We start from the raw sequence: 17,915 nt of genomic DNA, 5'->3' as shown, positions 1-17,915 counted from the left end.
AGGTCAGGAAGTACAACAGCAATTTTAAGGTGGGAAAAATGTGGGAGGTCTATCTTTTTTAAAACGGGCTAGGGAATTGGAATTAGGTTGGAGAAAATGTCGAATGATGTTACGCGTTTCATGGCACAGACCTTTCAGCCGAGCCAATAAGCTATTTCAATGGTGGCTAATAAAAAATTAGCTGTACATTATATTTCAAGTTTTCACATGTGTGTGTTTTTGTCATCCAATAGACAAACGTTTGAGGAATTTAGACAATTTTGGATTTTAATATATAGTTTTTTTCTGTTACAAGAGGACCATGTTAGGAACTAGACTAAGCATTTGAACTACGTAAGTTATCTCAAAGTCCTTTAGAGATGTAAATGATTTTTTGGATTCAGTTCTTTTTAAACAGTTGAAAAAATTAAGACTTGAATTAGTCTAATTACCCAAGTTCATCCCGCTAGTCAAATGACAGGGTATCACAGTAGTTAAGTGCTCTGCTGCTACCTGAAAGGTTGGCAGCTTGAACCCACCCAGCAGTTCCGCAGGAGACAGACGTGGTGATCTCCCATAAAGATTACAGCCTAGGAAACCATATGGGTCAGTTCTTTGTATATGAGGTCTCTATGAGCTGAAAATAGACTCAAAGGTGCCTAACAACAGGTCTTGAATCTAGAGTGTGTAGAGTGCATTTTAATTATTCCATGCACAAGGTCCTGTGTCTCTTGCATAACTGCAATGTCTAGAGCAGGTTTTCTCAATGTTGACCTCTTTGAGTCATGTAGTTCTTCGTTGTAGGGGCAGTCTCTTGCATTTTAGAACATTTAGTAGTGACTCTGGTCTCTACCATTACATGCCAGTTGCACCCAGGTATCACTAAAGGATGTCTCAGATGTCAGTGCTCTCAAGAAAGATGACACACTTCTTTTTCCCCCTTAAATGAATTTGTTTAGAATTGTGCTTTTACTGTGCTTTTTAATGTAGTCAGGAAACAGACTGATGTGTCAATTCCTTGTGTTAATAAGGACCAGGCAAATTGTGATAAAATACAAGTGTTGTCTTGGGTTACCATTTATTGATGTTTGGAAAGTTGCAGTTCTCAGTGTTTACAAATGCTTCCCAATAGGCGTTTAAAAAAAAAAAAAAGTAAAAATTATACTAAATTCCCTTTCAAGTTTGTTAACCCATTGTGATTGGGGTTTCCCCCTACAACTCCACAAAAAATGCTTCTTACGATTATCAGTGACCGCCACATTGCTAAATCCAAAACCCAATTATCAGTACTCACCTTGACCTTTAGTAACATTTGACCCTTGAAACATTTTTGTCCTTTGGTCTCTAGGACAGCATACTGTCTTTGTTTTCCTTCTACGTCACTGTCTTTTCTACTTAGTCCTTTTTGCTCATGCACCTTTGTTTCCTTGATCTAATGTTGGAGCTCCCCAAAACTTGCTCTTTTGACCTTTCACTATCTGCAATCTCTGCAGTCTCATGTCTTCTGATACTGCACTTTGGGTGTTCAAAGTAATATTTCAGACCAAGTCTTTTTCTATCTCATCTCTATCCACTTGACCTTTCCATGTGAATGTCTAATAAAAAAAAAAAATTATTTATTTATTTTAATGTCTAATAGGCATCTGAAATTTAGCATGTCCAGTTCTGAATTTATGATCATCCTAATCTACACATCCTAGCTGAGGTTTTACCCACGGTCTTCAATCATATTAGTTAGTAGGAACACCATCCTTCAGTGATTCAGGCCAAAGACCTTAGAATCTTCATTTATTCTTTCACACCTCACATCCAATATATCAATAAATCCTGTTTGCTCTACCTAACTACTGTATACCCAGTCTCACTACTTCTCAACACATACCTCCATTATCATCTTGTTCCCAAACCACCACCATTTCACCTGGGAAATTAAAACAACTTCTCAGCCCAGTCTCCCAGTCTACAATGTATTCTCAACAGAATAGCCAGAGTGATGTTTTAATGCATAAAATTGATTATGACATTCCTCTCCTCAAACCTCACCAATATTTTACTCACTAAAGCTAAGTACTTAAAAAAAAACCCCACAAAACCAAACCCGTTGAGTTGATTCCCACTCATAGCAACCCTACAGGACAGAGTAGAACTGCCCCATAGTGTTTCCAAGGAGTACCTGGTGGATTTGACCTGCTGACCTTCTGGTTAGCAGCTGTAGCTCTTAGCCACTATGCCACCAGGGTTTACTGCTGCCTGTCCTAATACCTTTCTGACTCCACCTTTTGCCGTCTCCTTGTGCACAAGTTTCCAGCAAAGTCGACTTACTTGATCTTCAGCAAACAGAAGCATGTTCCTGCCTCAGGGCTTTGCATTTACTGTTCCCTCTGCTTTTTGGGTCTCTCCCCACAAACACTTGTATGGCTCACGCTCTCACTGCTTTCTAGATTTTGCTCCAGTGCTATCTTATTGGTGAGTACTTTGTACCCACCCCTGCTTTTTTTTCACCTCAATACTTCCTATCTCTAGAATGTTAAATAATTAGTTTATATATTTTGTTTGGATTGTCTCCCCCAACTAAAATGTAAGCTCCGTGAGAACAAGTTTTTGTCCGTTTTGTTCACTGAGGTATCCTTGATACTTAGAACAGTATATAGAATATAGTTAGTGTCCAATAAGTATTTGTTCAATAAATAAAGGGCTAGTTCATCAAGTGTCTAAAAGTATCTAGTGTCAAGTGGCTACAATGACTTATCATGAACGGAACATCAGAATTGGTGAAGTGGAAGGCCTTTTGCAAAATGACTGAGCTGTATACCCTCACCAATATCCCCCAAATCAAAAACCAAACCCATTGCCGTTGAGTCAATTCCGACTCACAGCGACCCTATAGGACAGAGTAGAATTGCCCCATAGGTTTTCCAAGGAGCAGCTGGTAGATTTGAACTGCTGACCCTTTGGTTAGCTGCCAAGCTCTTAACAACTGCGCCACCTGAGTTGGTAATTTTTAAATAGGTCTTTTTTTTTATTTCCAAGTTGAGCAATAGGTTTACACTAAAACAATGTCTCTTATCCTGGAATTTGAAGGTTGTTTATTTTCTTATTTCAAAACACTGCAGTCAAGATGGAAACACTGGTGGTGTACTGGTTAAGTGCTATAGCTGTTAACGAAAAGGTCGTTGGTTTGAATCCACCAAGTGCTCCTTGGAAACTCTATGGGGCAGTTCTACTCTGTCCTATAGGGTCACTATGAGTCAAAATTGACTTGATGGCAACGGGTTTGGTTTTAACGGTTCAGTCAAGATGAATCTCAATTAAAAAAAAAAAAAAAAAAGATCGAGGCACAAATAAAGCCAGAGAGGTCCTCCTTTTATTAAGAAGGAAAAATAAAAAAATTTAAAAAGACCTCTAGGCCACAGTCATTGTTGTCAAAACTGCCATTTTTCAGCTTGCAGCTGGCCATCCAACAATTGGTCTGTATTCACCTGGAGTAACAGGAGAAAGAAGAAAGAGAGTCAGAAGTAGGAAGATGATACGGAATGTGTGGCTAACTGCCTGTGGGAACAAGTGTCTACTTTGCCATGAGACCAGAAGAACTGGATCAAAGGGGGGAAAAATGCAGAATGGAATTTCAAATTTTCATAGACTCTAGGCTTTCTGGAGCTATGGAGGGTGGATGAACCCCTGAAACTATTGCCCTGAGATAATTTTTAAAATTTAAACCAAAAATATCCCCTGAAATCATCTTAAAACCAAACAATAGTTTAGCTTAACTAGTAACTGTGCTTTTTTACATGGGATCAAAGTGACAACAGCAACTCAAAAGATTAGACAGGAATTTTAAGGGACAGTGAGTTTATGTTAATGAGGGAGGAACAACTCAGAAAATGAGGGTGAGATCGGTTGCACAACTCAAAGAATGTAATCAATGTCACTCAATTGTACATGTAGAAACTGTTGAATTGGTGTTTATATTTTCTGTGTATGTTCTCAACGACAACAAAATAAACAGATTTAGAAAAAAAAAAACTGCCCTTTTTCTTTTGTTCCCATTTTTTCTTTTCTTTCCAATTGTAAAAGCAGTGCATGCTCAACACAATTAAAAACAATTTATTTAGAAAAAAATTTACGTAAACAACACTTTTTTTGGTGTGGAGAATGTGCTGGAATGCTCTTCTGTAATCTTTTTCTAAAAAATGCTCAATTTTGACATTCAGGGACCTTGTTATTTTAACAGATAACAGTTGCTGTTGAGTAAAACAGACCCTATGTGCTAATTTGAAATACAAAATTCAAATCAAATAATACAATCAATATATATACATTTAACAATTTCCCATTGTAGCAGCAGCATGTCCCTTTCCTCTAGGGTCAGCGGTAGAATTCATCTTCTGAGGAAATCACCTTTATTGTTCATATAAAAGGTGTTGTTAGGCGTGATCAAGTTGGGTCTGACTCATAGCAACCCTGTGTACGGCAGAACAAAACACTACCCGGTCCTGCGCAATCCTTGCAATCATTGCTATGGTCAAGCCTATTGTTGCAGCCACTGTGTCAATCCATCTCGTTGAGGGTCTTCCCCTTTTTCACTGACCCTCTACTTGCCCAAACATGATGTTCTCTTCCATGGACTAGTCCCCCCGATAACACGTCCAAAGTATGTGAGATGAAGTTTCGCCATTCTTGCTTCAAAGGAGCATTCTGACTGTACTTCTTCCAAGACAGATTTGTTTGCTCTTCTGGCAGTCCATGACATATTCAATATTCTTTGCCAACACTGTAATTCAAAGATACCAATTCTTCTTCAGTCTTCCTTATTCATTGTGCAGTTTTTGTATGCCATGAGGCAATTGAAAATATCATGGCTTGGGTCCAGGACTTCTAACCAGTTAGTTCCGGGTTGACTCCCTTCTGAGAATTTGCATTATATATATACATGAAAATCACCTGGGGATCTTGTTACATTTGTAGATGTATACATAGGAATCACCTGGGATCCTGTTAAAATATAGATTCTGATTCAGTATATCTGGGGTAGAAATGCGAAGAAGGAACCAGTTCATAAGTCCTGCTTGGATCAGGTGTGCCTTAGTTCTAAAAGTGACATCTTTGCTTTTTAACACTTTAAAGAGGCCTTTTACAGCAGATTTGCCCAATGCAATATGTCATTTGATTTGTTGACTGCTGCTGCCATGGGTGTTAATTGTGGATCCAAGTAAAATGACATCCTTGACAACTTAAATATTTTCTCTGTTCATTATGATGTTGCTTATAGTTTCAGCTGTGAGGATTTTTGTAGAGAACAAAAAACAAGACTAAAGGTTATAAAAGGGCATCTCTTAGGACAAAATTAATAACAATAACAGATAACATCTGTTGAGCCATACTAAGTTCTTATATTACTTTATTTACTGCTAATCAATTTGTAAGGCAGACATTCATTCCCCACCCTCCTAACGAGTGAGAACACTGAGGCATAAAAACATGCCCAGCCAATGATAACTGGGCAATGGTGGCACCAGGATTTGAGTCCAGCCAATTTGACTTCAGAGTCCATATCATGAACAGTCTAGATCTATCTCATAAGGTGGCTTTTAGAATTAAATGAATCCTATGAATTCAATGTATGTAAATGAACAATGTACGTAAGGGGCTTAGAATATCTCCTGGCAGAAAAAGCATGACTTAACATTAGCTTCCCCTCCTTCCTTCAGAAACTTTAATGCAAAACTCTGAAAGCCCATATTATATAAAACTTAAAGGAAAGAACATGACTATTTGGTAAAAGCTTATCCAACTATCAACAATCTGATCAAATGGTCTTTTATTGCAAATGTCATTGATTTCAACATGTGGACAAGGTGACTGCCTTTTACACCAAGCTGTGAGAGTAAGAAGTGGTGTGATTTATGTTTCTCCCTAGGTTTGCTAAAGCAATGCTTGCCCACATAGCATGCCATAATAATGGTCTACCCTCTCTGATTTGCAGTGTGACTCAGTGAATTAAAATCTTGATATGCAGGTCATCTCTCCTAGCTTGAAAATGACACTGAGTTAACTCATGCCTGATATTGAAAGAATTCTTTAATGCTATATGAATGATAAATAGCATCTGGGAAAATTGACCTCAGGTCTCTTCCCCAACTGTTGTTTTTTTAATCTTAAAAAGCAGCAGTTTGTATACTCTGTAATAATCTTTTTCCTCTTTTCCCCTAGCCAGAAAGAATAAGCTTTTATTATTTATTCCTAGCCAGAAATGCTACATAAGATTTTCAGGCCTCACCTTAATACATTTTAAGTAAAGATACTTTGCACACTTAGATATTTTAAACTCACCAGAGTCATTTATCCTACCCTGTTATATACTTGGAGCCCTGGTGCCAGAGTAGTTAAGTGTTCAGCTACTAATCAAAAGGTCAGCAGCTTGAATCCACCAGCTGCTCCTTGGAAACCTATGGGACGGTTGAAATAGACTCTATGGCAATGGGTTTGGTTTTTGATTTGTTTTTTTTTTTAAGGAGCCCTGGTGGTGCAATGGTTAAGAGCTCAGCTGCTAACCAAAAGGGCAGTGGTTCAAACCCACCAGCTGCTCTCAGGAGAAAGATGTAGGCAGTCTGCTTCTATAAAGATTATAGCCTTGGAAACTGTGGACAGTGCTACTCTGTCCTATAGGATTGCTATGAGTTGGAATCCACTCGATGGCAATAAGTTTGGGTGTTTTTTTTTTTTTTTGGTTTTGTTATATACTATATGTAAGCATCTTAAATTTTGTTAAATTGCCTTAATCCTACAATTCTTTCAAGGGATTTGTCTTATGTTTCTCTTGATTTCCTGTAGGCACTGATGTATTGGTAAATGTTTAGCAACCAGTTCTGGGGACTTGGGGGTGATCCCGATTTGTAGCACTTGCCGATTTTTGTTATGTTGAATACTCCCATTGTGGTAGGTATGATAATACCTTTTCCCCAAAGACATCCACATCCTAATGCCTGAAACCTGTGAATATGTTAGGTTACATGGCAAAGGGAAATTAAGGTTGCAGATAACATTAAGGTTTTTATTCAGATGACCTGAAAATAGGGCAATTATCCTGGGATGTTGTGATCAGAAAAAATACCCCTCCAAAATCCTTTGCCTTTGAGTGGATTCCAACTCATAGTGACCTTATAGGACAGAGCAGAACTGCCCCACAGGGTTTCCAAGGTGCAGCTGGTGGATTCAAACTGCCTATCTTTTGGTTAGCAGCCAACCTCTTAACCACTCCTTAACAGTGGAAGAGGGAGGTTGAAGAAGAGAGTCAGAGGGAGATGTGACAACGGAAGAATGGTCAAAGAAATGCGACATTGTTGATTTTGAAGACTGAGGGATGGAGCCACAAGCCAAGGAATGTGGGTGGCCTCTAAAAAAAAAATACACTGGAAAATCTACATGAACATATTCTCCAACCTCCAGAAAGAAATGCAACCCCATGAGAGCTGTGAAAGACCTCTAAAATACAGAACTGTACGGTGATAAATTTGTGTTGTTTAAAGATACTAAATTTGTGGTAATTTGTTGCAGCAGTACTAGAAAACTAGTATGCCCAACATGGGTTCAAGATTTTATCTTGGCATTATTGACCAGCGGTTGGCAAGAGATGAGAACTATCAGCTCTCAGAAGCTTGTGTGAACTAGCTCCAGTATACCACTGGGTAGACTCAAATAAGAAAACTTTTGTTCATTTTCTCCTTATATTTCTTAGTAGAATAATAAGCTAAATAAAAAAGTGACTGAAAACCCTATACTATCATTTAAACTATTTCCTAGTATTTACCTTCTTTTTTTTTTTTTTTTTAACACAATGACTAAGTGCTCACCGCTAACTGAAAGGTTGGTGGTTTGAACCTAACCATCAACTCCATGGGAGAAAAGACCTGACAATCTGCTCCAGTAAAGATTGCAGGCTAGGAGATCCTGTGGGGCACTTCTACTCTGTCCTATGGGGTCACTATGAGTCAGAATCAATTCAACGCCGACAGGTTTGGTTGGTTTGGTACAATTGCTATGCATTGGAATGGGCTTGTGAGCACACAACAATAAGCTTAGCTATAAGGACCCCTGGTAATGCAATAGTTAAGCACTTGGCTGCTAACCAAAAGGTTGGCAGTTCAAACCCACACAGCGGCTCCGAGGGAGAAAGGCTTCCTGAGAGGGTTCATTTAGATAGACTATGGTACAAATTAGCCCTGGTGGTACAGTGGTTAAGATTTTGGGTGCTAATCTAAAAGTCAGCAGTTCAAATTCACCAGCCACTCCTTTGAAACCCTGTGGGACCACTCTACTCAGACTCCATGGCAATGGATTTTTTTTTTTTTTTTTTTGGTTTATGGTGACAAAGAGTGAAACAGGGAAGACAAACTAATACAAAGATGGTGTGATCATTAAAGTTGTGTGTCAACTTGGCCGGGCCATGATTCTTAGTGGTTTGGCAGTTCTAATGTAGTTTGGCAGTCGTATAATGTTGTAATCACCTCCATGATGAGATCTGACATAATGCAATCACCTCCTTGCTGAGACCTGCTGTGAGTAGCCAATCAAGTGAAAGGGAGTTTCCTTGAGGATGTGCCCTGTACCCAACATAGAGGTACTCTGGCAAGGCACGTGGGCTTTCGCTTGCTCTGGGTCCTGCAGTTGGCTCCTGTTTGTCTGACCTCTGGACTAGCATCTTACTTGCCATCTTGCCTGCTGATCCCGGGATTCATAAGTCTATAGGCCAGAGGCTTGGGTGACCTGCCAATCTTGGGTTCGCCAGCCCCTTTTGCTAAGTGAGTCAGGAGAAGCCTCCAGCCTGATGCAGGGACTCCGGACTTTCCAGCCTCTACAGCCATGTGAACTATTTCCTTGATAAGAATCTCTCTCTGTATATATTTATATGCTTTACTGGTTCTTCTTCTCTAGAAAACCCAGCCTACGACAGATGGGTTGTTGTGTTGTCTGTTACTATGGGTGGCTATTGCTTGAGACTATAGCACTTCAGAGGAGCCTTACGGAATGCATCACAGAGCTTCCCACCTAGAGAATAAAGGAAAGGAAACATTTATTTATTGACTCCTGCCCCTCATTGGTCAAGGGTGGCCTGACTGGCATTCATTACCCTGCACTTCTGAGTTCTGCTTATGTGAGTGCTAAGTGGACTCCTGCAAGTAACTCACAGGTTAGTGAGAGATACTTTCACTAGAGGAAGTGAGAAGTACTTAGCACTTGCTAATGTCCTTAGAAACCTTGGTTAGATGTGTAAGGTGCTGTTAGGTTGTACTTGTATGAAGCCGGGCAAGGTCTGCACAGAATTGGTTGTTGCAGCAGCAGCTAAAATGAGATGAGGCTGGGAGAATTTCAAGTGGCACACTAGAAGAGTCTGATATGGGCATTTTACTTAGGTTTAGACTCATTTTATATTTCTGTAGCACTTAGATGATATATATCAGTCTCACAGGTCTGTGCTGGCAGTAGTGAGTGAATTAACAAGTGCAAAACATGAAGGAATTGTCTATGTTTTCTACTTTTTCACTATACATTTACTGTTCAACCCACATGGCTTATATCCAATGGCTCCACTAATACTGCCCTCTCCTAGATCATTACCGATCTTCTAATTACTAAATCTAATCGTCATTAGTCAGTTATTATTATTATTTTTTTGGTTAGTGTCTTAGTATCTCTGCCACATTTGGTGCTGTAGAACTCTTTTTTTCTTCTTGAAAGTTTATTTTCCTGGTTTTTATGGCACCTTATCACTTGTTCTCCCATTTCTGTGGGTACATACACCTTCTCTATCTAAAAAAAAAAAAAAAAACTAGTTTGCCTTAAATGGACACTTAATGATTTTCTTCTGTTAGAATTAATAAATGAATAAAATACTGGACAATAAGTGGTCAGCAAATGATGGTTTTCTTCATCTTTCCCATAATTTCACTGCTCTGTCTTCGGAGTGTGTGTGTTTTACCTAAGTAAATATTAGAAAATAAGACTTTCCATGGTTATCCACACCAGAAGTCTAATTAGTCTTGTATTAATTTACAAATACTATGTTTTTGTGGGAAAATCGATTGTTTCCTATGATTTCAACTTCCCTGAATTTATAATTTTCCTTAGTATCCTGTTGTGAATCTATAACCTTGAAATTTATTTAAACCATTTTTTAATATGTCGTATTCATGCGATCGTGGTATATTTGCTGGTCAACCTAAGTTAAAATTTTTTTTAAAGAATACAGTCCATGTACTTATAATTCAGAAATAAAACATTTCCATCAGAATAAAATGCTAATATTTTAAGTCTAATCCTACTGGTGCATCAGGTGGTTAGGGTTAGAAGCAATGCTCTGGCAGAAAGACAATAGTCCAGACATCTAGCCAGAGAATGAAGAAAAATGATGGACACTTGCCTCAACCCAGAAATTCCATGAGTGCTGGCAAAAGGGTGGAGACACGTATGAACTGGGGACTACTTTATATGTCTCTAGTTATGTTTCTTTTTAAAAACCCAGACTGCAACTTTCAGACAATCTACAAGCTCTTCTCCTTACACCTGGCACAGCACATAACCTTGAATTTCCTATTTGTTATGGCTGCACAAACTTCAGCACAAAGCGTACTTCCCCATCACACACATCTAGAGTGCAGCTCTTAGGTTTTCTGTATACCCATGAGAACAGGGGCTATGTATGTTTTGTTCATCATTATTTCTCCATGGCCTAACAGTGTCTGGCACACAGTAGGCCCTCAAGGAATCACTGATTGAATGTAAAGAATATAATGTGAATGTAGAGGCTTTTGATATATACCCATTTTCTCAGTGATAGCATAATTTAAATTTGTAGATGATAGCTGAATTTTGAATGAACGTTTAGAACTGGAAAGGCCAGTACTTATAGGTTATCAAAATGAAAATAAAATGTAGTAAATTTTTTTTATAACAATAAAAAAACCAATAAAATAGCTGTTGAAGAAACCCTAATTACTGACAGTTGTTTACCATGTAGATACCTTATGTGATGTTTCTAGGTGGATGCTATTAACTTGAATTACTTTAGAAAAATAATGTATATGGGCACTTATAATTCATCATTGTAATGTGAAGATATTCCCCCTCTTTGTTTTATTAGAATCACATAGTGCCTAACAGTCATGAATAAATTTATAGACTTGTTTTTCACATTGAAGCAAAATGACTATGAGCATGAAATGCACTCTTCTCTTAGTTTCTTTACCGCAGGCAAGGAAAACAAAGGACCTATTGGATAATGAGAATAAATAACTCCATGAAGAAATAAGAAGTACATGCTTGTGGTGAAATGAGTAACTTAATATGGCCCTTCTAGCCATGGTCTTTGTGGCTCACACAGAGTGATTGAGTGGGACCATACAAATAAAGTATATGGAACCCTAACGAGGGGATAGGTCAGTTTTGCCATCCTTCCAGGCTTAAAATAAGCCATCCTGGAGGTGAGAAGAGAGGATCTCACCATCACCAAAAAAGAAGGGCCAGGAGTGAAGCATGTCCTTTGGACCCGGGATCCCTGCACGAAGTTCTTGAAACCAGGAGACTGAGAGAGAGAGTTGTAACACTGAATACGCTAAGAAGCAGCAGCAGAGAAATAACGGCAGCAGGGGCAGGAAATGGTGTGGTGGGTTTCCTAGCCCATGGAGCAAGAAAGCTGAGTGCCTTCCGGCAGGAAGCTGGCTGACAGAGTAGGGTGCTTCCGGGCGCTTGGTGGAGCTGGGTTTGCCCACCCACTTAGCTAGAGCTGAATGCCTTTGGGCTGAGGCTTACTGGTGGAGTGGGGTGCCGCAGGGCACATATTGCCAGAGCTAAAAGAGCTTTGTAACACTTGCCCGAGCAGGGCAAATGCCAGGCCAAGGGCCATGGAGAGACCTGAGTGCGGCCATGGCTAAGAAGAGGTTGTCCTGATACAGAACTGTATCCTGAGCTTTCCTAAGCCTGAATTGTAACGTGTTACTTCTCTAATAAACCTCATAATCCTGAATATTGTCTGTGAGGTCTGTGCGGCCATTGTAACAAATTATCAAATTCAGTAGAGAAGTAGAGTACACCGTGGGAGGGACAGATGGTGTCAGAATTGGTAAAAAGGGCTGGTGAGAGGAGGTGTGTCTGACCCCTGCTGCCTCATAGGAATCAGCCTCAGCTGTTGATCTTGATTCTCCTTCTCCCTTGTGAATTTAGAGGAGGTCAGATGTCTCCTCCATGCCATTTTTACAATGCTTATTATTCATTTTCAGGTCCAGAAACAAAAAATGGATCTTACTATTAGTCAATATTGGTACAAAAATTATTTTAATTTTAGTTTTGAACTCAAGTTTCAAATAAGTATAATTTTTTTAGTTCAAATAAATGTTACCAGGAGAAGAAAAAGTATAGAATTTGCTGGCATATAAATATGTAGACATGAGCGCAGATCATGCCCAATTGCAAGAAATGCAGTGCTTTGTATTTATTAGAATGCAGTGAGAATTACTTCACTGGAAAGAAAATAAGAGACACTTCAGCTAATTTATATTGCCTCTTAAAAAGTGCAAACCTAATGAAATATTGTATTAGGAAAGAAATGCTTAGAAAGCAAAGAACATGGAGAAACATTGAAGAATCAGACTGGTAGGGATAAAAAATAAAGCTTAAGGAATTAGGAGGATTAATTTTGCTCTTGCTTCTGTAATGGATAGGGAGAGAAGAGAAGGGAGCTGGCATTTAAATGTGCAATGAGTTATCTCAATTTTTATCCTAACATCAGTCCTTTTGGGCTGCAATTACTTCCCTGATTTCCATATAGGGAAAATAAGATTCAGGGAGGCTTCTTGAATAAATGATTCAAAGTCATATTACTAGTTTACAAAGGCAGGCATTTTAATCTAAATCTAAATAACTTTAAAATCCAATCTCTTTCTGCTATCTGGGAGCTCTGGCGGCATAGCGGTTAAGAGCTCGGTTGCTAACCAAACGTTGGCAGTTCATATCCACCAGCCACTCCTTGGAAACCCTATGGGACAGTTCTACTCTGTCCTAGAGCGTCACTCGCTGAGTCCGAATTGGCTCGACAGCAACGGGTTTGGGTTTTGAGTCCCCTATACCATGTCTCTTCTCTGGCAAGGTCCCCTACTTAAAACAGTGCTTGTTGGGGCAGCCCATGAGGAAGTGTCAGTAATTTTGGTGCACTTTTTAGTTAAGTGCTCCACTGCTAACCAAAAGGTTGGTGGTTTGAACGCACCAGCTGCTCTACTGGAGAAAGATGTGGCAGTTGGCTTCTGTAAAGATTTATAGCCTTGGAAATCCTGTGGTGCAATTCTACCGGGTCATACAGGGTTGCTATGAGTCGGAATCCAGTCGACGACAATGGGTTTAGTTGGTGGGTTAAAGCCACTGGCAAAATGGTCTGGATTAATCTGTGATCCTGATGGGAGTGAGTATCTTGCCTTAGCTGCAGCTTCTCCTCACTCCACCACCCACACCATCCACATCACCTTCCCAGCGCCTTTCTCAAGCCACTTTTCTTCCTTTATGAAGCCTGGCATTAAAGCACAGTGGTTAAGAACTGTGCTGAGGAGTTACTCTGCCTAGCTTAAAATCCCAGTTTAGCTATTTATGTCCTGTGTAAAAAAATAAGTATTTATTAGTGAAACAGTAATTTTTAACACAAATGTTGTTGCTGTTGTATGTTGTCAAGTCGAGCCTTACTCATAGCAACCCTATGGGACAGAGTAGAACTGCCCCATAGGGTTTCCTAGGCTCAAATATTTATGGGAGCAGATTGCTAGGTCTTTTCTCTTGTGCCTGGTGGGTTCCAAATGCTTACCTTTCAATTAGCAGCTGAGCACTTAACCATTGTGGTGCCAGAGATCCTGTTAATGCAGATAAATCCCCTGAATTTCCACACAATATAATTTACTGGAGTCCAAAACAGTTGTTTCTGATTTACAGTAAGTTTTCAATATGGGTTGTTAAGGGACATTTTACGTATTGTGGTTTCACCTTCTTCATGGGACTTGGAGTCTTCTGCATTCATTTGGCAAACAGGTAAAGAGAATGTAAGATCATGCATGAGAGGTTTTATAGGCCATGCCTAAATTATTCCACATGACTTCTGTCATGCTCTCCAGATTGTAACTTATTTACGTGTCTACACATAACTGCCGGAGAGACTGGAAAATGTAATTTAGCTGAATTAGTCAGGATAGGCTAGGTTATGCTGTGGTAGCAAGCAGCATAAATAAATCTAAGTAGCTTCACCAACAAAAGTTTATTTCCCACTTGTAGAATATTTCCAAAATGGATCAACAAGGAAATTCTTCTTAAAGTTATTCTGCACTTCAGGTTGATGGAGGCCTTATCTCCTAGCCTATTTTTCCGATCACTAAAAATTTGACTCATGCTCTCATTCTCCTCTCAAACAAAATGGTCATATCCTTCCTGGGAGAAAACTCCACATTTGCATCTAGATATGGCATTAACCTTAACGTTAATGATGTAGTCTCTACATTGGGGAATGACATTCAGTAATTTCTAAGTGAAGCCTGATATAGCTCCTCTTGATCTAGAGACTTAAGAGCTAAAAGGTAAACTGTCAGCATCCCACATACCCAATGCGTAATGGTAGAACATGGACAGGATAACCACCATTTCCATTCAGGAAGAGGAAGAGTGGGAGCACACACAGCCCCTGGTCCATTAGAATTCTGAAATCTCTCCAAGCATGTATTATAAGGATAGTCCTAGGTTTCAAAATTTTAATGGAGCAGGAACTGTGTGCACTTCCATTCTTCTTCTTCCTGAAATGAAATGGTGGTTATCCTGTCCATGTTCTACCATTATGAATTGGGTTATGTGGGATGCAGATAACTTACGCTTTAGTTCTACACAAGCGTTCCCTAACCTAGACTTGACGGCACTGGGTTTAACCAAGGGATGGAGCCCTGGTAGTGCAGAGGGTAAGAGCTCAGCTGCTAACCAAAAGTTCAGCAGTTTGGATCCACCAGCTGCCCCTTGGAAACCCTATGGGGCAGTTCTACTCTATCCTATAGGGTTGCTATAAGTCGGAATCAACTTGACGGCAGGCAATAAGTTTTAGTTTTAGTAACCTAAAACCAAAAAACCAAACCTGTTGCTATCTAGTCAATCCTGAAACCCTAGTGGCTAAGTGGTTAAGAGCTACGACTGCTAACCAAAAGGTCGGCAGTTTGAATCCACCAGGTGCTCCTTAGGAATCATAGGGGGTAGTTCTTCTTTGTCCAATAGGGTTGCTATGAGTCAGAATCAACTCGATGGCAACGAGTTTAGTAACCTAGGAATAGAGAATATTCCTTGATTAGGTCAATTCTACTTTCTGGGAGAGAATGTCCAGTCCATTGTTCGCTGGTTCTCAGTTCTTCCCTTTTGAAGATTCATCCTTTTCCATTATTCCTTCTGGCTTCATCTAAAGTGAACATTGGATGATATGCCCTTTTTGAAGTCTGAATATTTTTTTTAGCCTGCTTCTTGCCCATGGAGAGCTGGAGGCCAAGGGTTGTTTTAAGTCTCAGATAGTCACAGATGTTTTTAGTGTAAGCTCATGGATTGACAGAAGGATGCTCTTGTAAACTTAGTAGGCTTTTAATCTGATTCTGGTTACTTCTGTGTGTCAATGACATCCACAGTTCTTTTCTAGACATACTTAGATTTACTATATTTCTTTTCTTTCTCATCCCCATCTGGTTCCTCTCTATCTGTGTCTCTATTACTCTTGCTCTCACTCTTCTTCATCTCTCTTGGTATCTCAGTTAATTAGGTGCTTTGGACCTTTTAGATGTCAGTGGCATAAGCACACTCTTAATTTCTTTTCCCTAGGTCCTTTTGTAAAATCAAAAGCATACACTGGGTGTCACCTTAATTTATTCACAAACCTTAGGTTTGATCTCTGCCAGAAGTTTGAGTTTTAATCAGCTGTTGTTGCTCAAATGTTTCCTCTGTTTTATCTTTCACTATTTGGGTTTGCTGAGCAAATAATCTGAAAGCTGGACTACATGAAGGAGAATACAGCAATGGGATTGGAGGAAGACTCGTTAATAACCTGTGATATGCAGATGACACAGCCTTGGTTGGTGAAAGCAAAGAGGGCTGGAAGAACTTACTGATGAAGATCAAAGACTTCAGTATAGATTGCACCCAAACAAAGAAAACAAAAATCCTCACAACTGGACCAATAAGCAACATCATGATAAATGGAGAAAATATTGAAGTTGGCAAGGATTTCATTTTACTTTGGTCCATAATCAATGTCCACGGAAGCAGCAGTCAAGAAATAAAAATGATGCGTTACATTGGGCAAATCTTCTGCAAAAGACCTCTTTAAAGTGTTGGAAAGAAAAGATGTCCACTTGATGACTAAGGTGTGCCTGACCCATGCCATGGTATTTTCAGTCGCTTCACATTCACGTTAAAACTGGACAATGAATAAGGAAGACCAAAGAAGAATTGAAGCCTTTGAATTCTGGTGTTGGTGAAGAATATTGAATACACTATGCACTGTCAGAAGAACAAACAAATCTGTCTTGGAAGAAGTATAGCCAGAATGCTCCTTAGAAGTGAGGATGGCAAGACTTTGTCTCACATATTTTGGACATGTTGTCAGAGGGACCAGTCCCTGGAAAAGGACATAATGCTTGGTGAAGCAGAGGGTCAGTTAAAAAAAGTGAAGACACTCAATGGGGTGAATTAACACAATGGCTGCAACAATGGATTCAAACATAGCAATGATTGTGCGAATGGTGTAGGACTGGACAGTGTTTCATTTTACTGTGCATGGGGTTTCTATGAGTTGGAACTGACTCAACGGCACCTAACAGCAATAACAACAATAACAATAACATTTGGGTTTGAGGAGCGTTATCTCTTCTAACCTTACAAATACATGAATTTGTGCATCCTTTCTAAACCCTATATTCCTCCTTAATAACCCATCAATTATTTTCATGAACTTATAATTTTCTTCTAACATTTTATTGAATGTAGGTAACAGCAACCAAAACACACTACTCAATTTTTCAAGTTTATAATCTTATATCCAAGTAATTTCAAGTGGCAGATCTATCAAATGCATTGCCATGACAGAACATTTTCAGTCACTGAAAAGTTTCTTCATCAGCTGTTGCCAGGCCCTAATGCCACATTTATTAGGCTTTGTTGTTATGAAAACACTTGACTTGTATGTACCAATTTCTGCATTTTTCAGGATAAGCCATATTTTGATGCAAAATCAAACAACTCCCAAATATGAGTGGCTTACTCAACCTAAACTTAGTTTTTCTTTCATGTTACATGCTTGAAGCACTTACTAATGAAGATCAAAGACCACAGCCTTCAGTACGGACTGCACCTCAACATAAAGAAAACAAAAATCCTCACAACTGGACCAATGAGCAACATCATGATAAATGGAGAAAAGATTGAAGTTGTCAAGGACTTCATTTTACTTGGATCCACAATCAATAGCCAAGGAAGCAGCAGTCAAGAAATCAAAAGACACATTGGGTAAATCTGCTGCAAAGGACCTCTTTAAAGTGTTGAAGAGCAAAGATGTCACCCTGAAGACTAAGGTGCACCTGACCCAAGCCATGGTATTTTCAATCGCATCATATGCATGGGAAAGCTGGGCAATGAATAAGGAAGACTGAAGAAGAGTTGATGCCTTTGAAATGAGATGTTGGCGAAGAATATTGAATATACCATGGACTGCCAAAAGAATGAACAAATCTGTCTTGAAAGAAGTGCGGCCAGAATGCTCCTTAGAGGCAAGGATGGTGAGACTGAGTCTTACACACTTTGGACGTGTTGTCAGGAGGGATCAGTCTCTGGAGAAGGACATTACGCTTGGCAGAGTATAGGGTCAGCGGAAAAGAGGAAGACCCTCAACGAGG

The sequence above is a fragment of the Loxodonta africana genome, chromosome 8, assembly GCF_030014295.1.
Source record: "Loxodonta africana isolate mLoxAfr1 chromosome 8, mLoxAfr1.hap2, whole genome shotgun sequence".
NCBI classification, from domain to species: Eukaryota; Metazoa; Chordata; class Mammalia; order Proboscidea; family Elephantidae; genus Loxodonta; species Loxodonta africana.
Note: the sequence above shows the minus strand (reverse complement) of the source record.